Here is an 8,476-nt window from a genome sequence, read left to right as displayed (position 1 = left end):
CTCATTTATAAAAAAATATATTTAATTATTTGCTAGCTATCCAAAACAATTGGATAAACAATATTTTTTGTTTTTCCATTTTGAGCATGAATAAACAAACGGCTGGGGGTACCGACTCTGGAACAGGCAACATAAAAATGGCCATGTGAAAAACATAATTCCTCCAAATTCACACCACAAACGTTCAGTGTTTGCCCTTGAGCTTTGTTGATGGACATCGCAAATGATAAACGCACAGGATATTGTAATCGTTTGAATTCAAATGGCATATCAGTTGGAATCATAGGGATACGCGGTTGTTGCTTCCGATGATATCAATATCATCGGCGTACACCAGGAGCTGTACACCCATGTAGAAGATTGTACCTTCTCTATTTAGCTCTGCAGCTCTTATAATTTTTTCCAGCATCAGGTTAAAGAAGTCGCACGATAGTGAGTCACCTTGTCTGAAACCTCGTTTGGTATCGAACGGCTCGGAGAGGTCCTTCCCAATCATGACGGAGCTTTTGGTGTTGCTCAACGTCAACTTACACAGCCGTATTAGTTTTGCGGGGATACCAAATTCAGACATCGCGGCGTAAAGGCAGCTCCTTTTCGTGCTGTCGAAAGCAGCTTTTAAATCGACAAAAAGGTGGTGTGTGTCGATCCTCTTTTCACGGGTCTTCTCCAAGATTTGGCGCATGGTGAATATCTGGTCAGTTGTCGATTTTCCCAGTCTAAAGCCACACTGATAAGGTCCAATCAGTTTGTTGACGGTGGGCTTTAGTCTTTCACACAGTACGCTCGATAGAACCTTGTATGCGTTATTTAGGAGGCTGATCCCACGGTAATTGGCGCAGATTGTGGGATCTCCCTTTTTATGGATTGGGCAGAGCACACTGAGATTCCAATCGTCAGGCATGCTTTCTTCCGACCATATTCTGCTGCTTTGTTGTTCTTCAAGCGGGTAATTGCTATTCGAATTTCTTCATGGTCGGGTAATGGAACATCTGTTCCATCGTCACCGATTGGGGGATCGGGTTCGCCATCTCCTGGTGTTGTACTCTCACTGCCATTCAGCCCTCCATATTCCCAGTATGCCCTGGACATCGGTTACCAGATTACCACCTTGGTCTCTACATGAGGATGCTCCGGTCTTGAAACCTTCGTTAAGTCGCTTTATTTTTTCATAAAGTTTTCGAGCATTACCTCTGTCTGCCAGCTTCTCAAGCTCTTCGTACTCACGCATTTCGGCCTCTTTCTTTTTTTGTCTGCAGATGTGTCTCGCTTCCCTCTTCAGCTCTCGGTATCTATCCCATCCCTCACGTGTTGTGGTCGTTTGCAACGATGCGAGGTAGGCATTCTATTTTCTCTCCGCTGCGAGATGGCACTCCTCATCGAACCAGCTTGTGTTTTGTCGTTGCCGAAAACCAATTGTTTCGGCTGCAACGGTACACAGTGAGTTTGAGATGCCGTTCCACAGTTCCCTTATACCGAGTGCTCTCAGAGAGCAGGAGTGCAAGTCGAGTAGAGTATTTCGTGGCTGTCTGTTGCGATTGCAGCTTTTCGACGTCGAACCTTCCTTGTGTTTGTTGACGGGCGTTCTTTGCTACACAGAGGCGGGTGCGTATCTTCGCTGCGACCAGATAATGGTCCGAGTCTATATTTGGTCCTCGGAGCGTACGCACGTCTAAAACACAGGAGTCAGCTAGTCTATAAAACAGGAGACATGTCTTCCGTCTATCACAACGTGATCGATCAGGAGAGCTAAGTAGCTTGATGTATTTTCTTATGCTGGAATCTGGTACTACAGAAGACCACATTTCGGACCCCAGCGAAGTCGATCAGCCTCAGGCCGTTTGGCGATGTTTCGTTATGGAGGCTGAATTTTCCGATCGTTCTGCCAAAGACACCTTCTTTACCCACCCTGGTGTTAAAATTGCCAAGCACGACTTTTACATCGTGGCGAGGGCAGCGCTCATAGGTGCGGTCTAGGCGATCATAGAAAGCATCTTTGGTCACATCGTCCTACTCTTCCGTTGGGACTTGGGCGCAAATCAGCGATATGTTGAAGAACCTCGCTTTGACTCTGCGACGGAGTCTTTCTCCCACCACAAATCCAATACCGCTGTAGTAGATGTCACAAGGACCCACCTTCTTCCGTCCTTGTCCCGTCCATCGCACTTCTTGGATGGCGGTGATGTAAGCCTTTAGTCGTATGAGGACATCAACCAGCTGGGCAGAGGCACTTTCCAATTAAGGGTCCGGACATTCCAAGTGCATGCCCTTAAATCATTATCCTTAAAACGTTTGCAGGATCAAAAGGGGGTGTCTCATCCGAGGCTTTCGTCGATTTTTCATTTGTACTTCGTTTTTATGTGGTGAGTCCAAAACCCTACGCACAACCGCATAAGCGGGCTTCGCCTTCTCACTTTAGCTCGCCTTCAAACGGATGTCTGTTGGCTACCCAGAGAATACTTGGTCTAAAACCGTGAATGACACTCAAAAACTTTTCTCACTTGCGTGAACTTCTACACATGATCCCATCCTCCAAAATAAAACAAAAATAAAATATAATAACTAATAATTTTGCACCGCGGTAATTACGGACACTGCTGAACGTATGGGGTCAAAGAAAACGCTCCGCAGTTTACACTCCAATGTCATATATTCTCCTAATTTGAATTTTCTTAATGCTAAGAGTCAAAGCTCTATATATCTACAAAAAACAAAATATTCATGTATTTCTCTATGCAAAATAAATGCACCGTAATATTGTTCGATGTCTTTTCAAATCCTACTTTGTTTGTCAATCTGCCTGCTACATACATACCTACATGTTGATATAAATATAATGCAAGTAAGTTTGTAGGTTGGAATAATAAGTATGCTAGTTAAGACGAAAGTTCATACATTTTGAGAGCGACAGAGCGTAGGTAAGTAAATTTTGGGAGCGAAAGGCGTAGCTAAGTAGGTAACAAATCGTTTAGTATATGATTGAACTATTATTGATGTATGTATGTTAATGTGGAAACGTATAATCCGCTGGCTAAGTAGGATGAATCTGACCAAACAAATGGGTTTTTGGTGTGTTTTTAAAAATAATTTCACCATACATTGAGCGCTTTTCAGCTTTCCAAGTAGGTACGAGTTAAATAAAAAAATGTAACATATTTGTGGCCATTCATTTTTATATATATAGACTAGCTGAGCCGGCGAACTTTGTACCGCCTAACAGTCAATGAATGTGGTGTTACAGATAAGCAGAACTTTATGATTTTTTGAAAGCAATACAATGAATACATATAATATTTATAGCGGCCCGGTACGTACTTCGCTACGTATAAAGTGAAATATTAAATCAAACTAACTTATAAAAAAAATATATATTTAATTATTTGCTAGCTATCCAAAACATTTGGATAAACAATATTTTTTGTTTTTCCATTTTGAGCATGAATAAACAAACGGCTGGGGGTACCGACTCTGGAACAGGCACCATAAAGTTGGCCACGTGAAAAACATGATTCCTCCAAATTCACACCACAAACGTTAAGTGTTTGCCCTTGAGCTTTGTTGATGGGCATCGCAAATGATAAACGCACAGGATATTGTAATCCTTTGAATTCAAATGGCATATCAGTTGGAATCATAGGGATACGCGGTATTAAACAAACTTCTCCTTTTGATTTGGATATTTGGAAAAACACATTCAATCAATTCATCTATCGATTTTGTAATTGTACAAAAATTGTTCGGTACAGTGATCATGCATGTCACGATTTGCTGCGGTCATACCTTTTCAAGATCTCATTTACGTACACAAAAATTTTTTTTCTTGCCTCTTTCTATAATGAAAGTTAGATTACTATAAGTTTATATTATGCACAGTTTTTAATTAATGAAAAAACGGTGCTTGCAAATGCAATTTAATTTAATTTGATTTCAATTTATGGTCAAGTCATGGAGAAAGCAGTTTATTTTTCGATATCCAAACTCGTTTTTTGCATATGATTGACATTTTTGAATGCGTATTTTTCATTTGATGCAATTTCCTTCAACATTTTAGGTTGCATTTTTAAAAATTCAAAAAATTTCTTACAAGTCATTTTAATGTTGTATCGAACATATAAAAGATCTCGCAATGTTTCGATCTTTATTTGTGATTTTTCATCGTTCCAAATCTGATTGATCAGAGAAAATACTCGTTCAACGGTGGCTGATGTGCCTGGCAAGGAGAGAATATACGATATGATTCTGACCATGTGGTTGTATGGAACCTTCTTTTTGACGAAATGTTGAAAAATTTCAACCCAGCGTTGAGCGGTGGCAGTACCATTTTTTTCACACGATTGGATTTTCTCTTCGGTTACGTATCTTTCCAAATACGTGAACTGATTGAATAAATCAGTATCGGATGATTCCAGATCAAAATGGTTATTGGTTGCGATGTACTTCGCGGTGGTTTCGATAAACTTCCATTGCGGTGGTTGATCAAGCGCACATCAGGCATAAATCATAATATGGTCAAATTGTTCTTTCTTTGATTCTAAGAAAGAAATGAATAAAATCTTTTAAATTGAAAATAAATCTAAATTAATATTCGAACCATAGACTGGACGTGAGAGATCTTGCATCTCTTCTTTTTACACTCTTTCGTCAACAGCAGAAATATGTTCCATTTCGAGAGATTCCGAGATTCGAGCGATTGGACAAAAGAATTGAGTGCATGCCCAACTTCCATTGCATTAATATTGTCGCTATCCACTGCTTTAACTGTTCTTTTGAAAATAGATGCCTACATAAGAAATTAAAAAGAAAGTTATTGGTGCCTGACACATTTCAATCCCATTAACCGATACTTACTTGATCACGAAGGAAAAGCAGCCACATCTTGGCCCTTGGATCTTCAAAAAAGAGTAGCAAAGAATTTGGGGTGTTGGGATCTCCCAAAAAAACTCTCCCCTCTCATGCCCGAATTAAAATTGGCGGGGCTAAAAAATAGTTCAGTACAGATATGCTTTAATCGCGACCTGAATATGAACTGACCAAAATTTCATAGTCCTGGGTGTCCTGGTTTGGGAGTTACAGGATGTTGCCTATAGGCAACATTGGGCAACAGTGTATAATAAGTTTTTTTTTTATACTCTCGCAACCTGTTGCACAGAGTATCATAGTTTTGTTCACATAACGGTTGTTTGTGTCACCAAGAAATATAAGAGTTAGATATGGGGTTATATATACATAAATGATCAGGATGACGAGTAGATTTGAAATCCGGATGTCTGTCCGTCCGTCTGTCCGTCTGTCCGTGCAAGCGATAACTTGAGTAAAAATTAAGATATCTTAATGAAACTTGGAACACATGTTCCTTGGCACCCTGAGGAGGTTGCTTTCGAAAATGGGCAAAATCGGTCCACTGCCACGCCCACAAAATGGAGGAAACCGAAAACCTATACAGTGTCATAACTAAGCCATAAATAAAGTTATGAAAATGAAATTTGGAACATAGGATCCCATTAGGGAGGGGCACATTTGGATGTAATTTTTTTGGAAAAGTGGGCGTGACCCCGCCCCCAAATAGGTTTTTTGTATATAACTCGCAAACCAATAAAGCTATATAAGCCAAACTTTCTGCAGTCGTTTCTTTTAGCCATTTCCTTATACAGTCCAAAAATGAAAGAAATCGGATAATAACCACGCCCACCTCCCATACAAAGGCTAGGTTGAAAATTACTAAAAGTGGGTTAACTCCCTAACGAAAAACGTCAGAAACACCAAATTTTATATAAGAAAAGGCAGAAGAAAGCTGCACTGATATTTTTTTACAAAATGGAAAATGGGCGTGGCGTCGCCCACTTATGGGTCAAAAACCATATCTCAAGAACTATTCGACCGATTTCAATGAAATTCGGTACATAACACTTTCTTGACACCCTGATGACACGGGTGGAATATGGGCGAAATCGGTTCACAACTACGTCTACTTCCCATATAACCCAATTTTGAATATCATCTGATTCGTTCACTTTATAATGTATTCATAAGGAACCAATGAAGCTAGCGGAATAAAACTTTACACAAATACTGTATTTGAGCTGTGACATCACTTGTGGAAAAATTGTCAAAATCGAACCATGACTTTTCAAGGCCCCTGATATCAAACATAAAGAACTCAGTGCCTAAGGTTAATTTTTCACCGAAAATATAGGTAAATCCCTCAGATATTTTAATGTAATTCATTCCCTCTGAATTTTTTTCTTATAACAGTTTCTCTCTGTACCTGAAATGGTAAAAATTGGGTCATAACTTCCCCCAGATCCCATATACCTAATTATAAGTAATATTAAATTAAGTGAGCGTATAGTCTTCGATACGTTGTATCTTGGTGGTGAAAACGAGTGAAATCGGTTTAGGAATTACCTCAGTCCCCATATACTATTTATGATGATTTTCGTTATTCTATTGAACTTTATGCCGAATATATGGGTCGAATTGTGTTGTCTTTATAAAATTACATCAATAAATTGCGAGAGTATAAAATGTTCGGTTACACCCGAACTTAGCCCTTCCTTACTTGTTTTAATTGACTTCTTTTATTGAAAATTGTGTATGATAGGACACAAACACATTACAAATTATGTATGGTATGATACGAAGCAATTTTTTTGTGGATTGCAGCACAAATAAACGTTGCATTTGCTACATTTAGATCTGGGAAATCCAGTGTGGCATAGCCTGCATCTGCTTTTTGATCCCCATTGCACCCAGTGATTAGACGTATCGAAACGCGTTGCTCTTGATGGTTCTGCAACATACGCTCTTTTAGATGGGGTTTCTTCAGAGGCCATTGAAGGAGCCGGCGAGGACTGAGACGATGACTTAGGTGATGAAGTAGTTGAGCTCATTGTTGCAATAAGTGAAGGGCGTCCTCTTTTCCTTGGTACAACTGCTGTTTGACTTGCATTCAAAAGTTCATTCGCAATATCCAACTGAAATTTTATAAGAGGCATATGCTTCAACTCGCCGTTCGTATTTTTCATCATTTCTATTCTCACCAGCATCATTTCTATTCTCACCGAAAATAGCCATATCGCTCCCTTTATTTACATACTTGCAAATAAATTTAATGGATTTGACAGAATTACAATATTCCACATTTATATGAGCGTTGAATATTTTCGATAATAATGGATAATACGGAACCACCCAACGATTATCAACTTCAACTTCCTGGTTATGCATTCCAATGGTTGCCGTTTTGCCATTATCATTAGGTGATCTACGTCGATACAACGGATATCCGTCATTGCCCGTTATTGTGTCTGAAGTAAATTGCCTTGGGTATCGTTTCGAACACTTTTCATCAATCATACATGGTGAATTCATATTTAGTTCACCGCACGGTCCATGTATCATGTTTTTGATGACAACTTGAAATAACTCAGGATCAGCAGTGTGATTAGGAATTTCAGCTGATATAATGTTATCGATTTGATTCGGAGTTACTTTATGTACCAGCCAAATTAGTATATGTGCGTGCGGCGTGCGGCGTACATATGACAACGCGCCTCCCCAAATACATATAATTTCGCAATTAAATCCATAATTGCTTTACAATTTTGCCGAAAAACACGCGCAGTAATATCATGACGATCGGTTGTCGACTGCCTTGCAAATAAATTGTTTTTGATGTCATCCCACTGCGGATTACATGTAAATGTACTGAACATATCCGGTCGACCGTATTTTCTTACATAACACATTGCGTCTTGTGCATATTCGTTCATATTCCGTTGGCTACCAATATACGAAGATGGCAATATAGTTAAACGTCCGATGTCATTAATATTAGCATCATTCGCTATCGCATCTTGCAAATGAATATATTGTTCAGATCTTAATTTTGCTTGGTTGAAACGAATCTGCGGTATAGCAGCCAGCTATTGACTACAGCGGAATTTATACACCAGTACACTAAGCGCATGTACCATTTATTCGAACGGTGGTTGATTCTGTACAATTCCAACAGCATGTCAGCAAGATCAACCCCTCCCATGTGTTTGTTGTAGCAATCTACTATACCTGGACGAGGGATACTTACATATTTCTTGTCTTTTCGGCACCATCTCTTGCACTCACTCACGAGGTTTTTACCTGCATAGTTTGACACTAATTGCACACCTTTATTGTTGTACCAACGACAGGCAATCAAGTTGTTCGTTGCTTCGAATTGAAAATCGCTTGATACGCGTCCTCGTTTTTGTAGCTCCTTATCACTTCTTAGAGCGCAATTTGTCAACCTGTTGCTTCGGACTGTATCAAAGGCTAATATTCCTTTTTGTCTAAGAGCAATCATCAAGCTAATTGAAGTGAACCAGTTGTCAAAAAATAGCTTGAAATTTTGGTTTCTAGGAATATTGGATGACAAATGTAGAACAATATCCGATGATATGCCTAATCCAAAAGACTTGCACGTTCCCTCTCCAATGTAAAG

Source organism: Zeugodacus cucurbitae, chromosome Y (assembly GCF_028554725.1).
Source record: "Zeugodacus cucurbitae isolate PBARC_wt_2022May chromosome Y, idZeuCucr1.2, whole genome shotgun sequence".
In the NCBI taxonomy this organism is placed as follows: domain Eukaryota; kingdom Metazoa; phylum Arthropoda; class Insecta; order Diptera; family Tephritidae; genus Zeugodacus; species Zeugodacus cucurbitae.
This window is presented reverse-complemented; position numbering follows the sequence as displayed.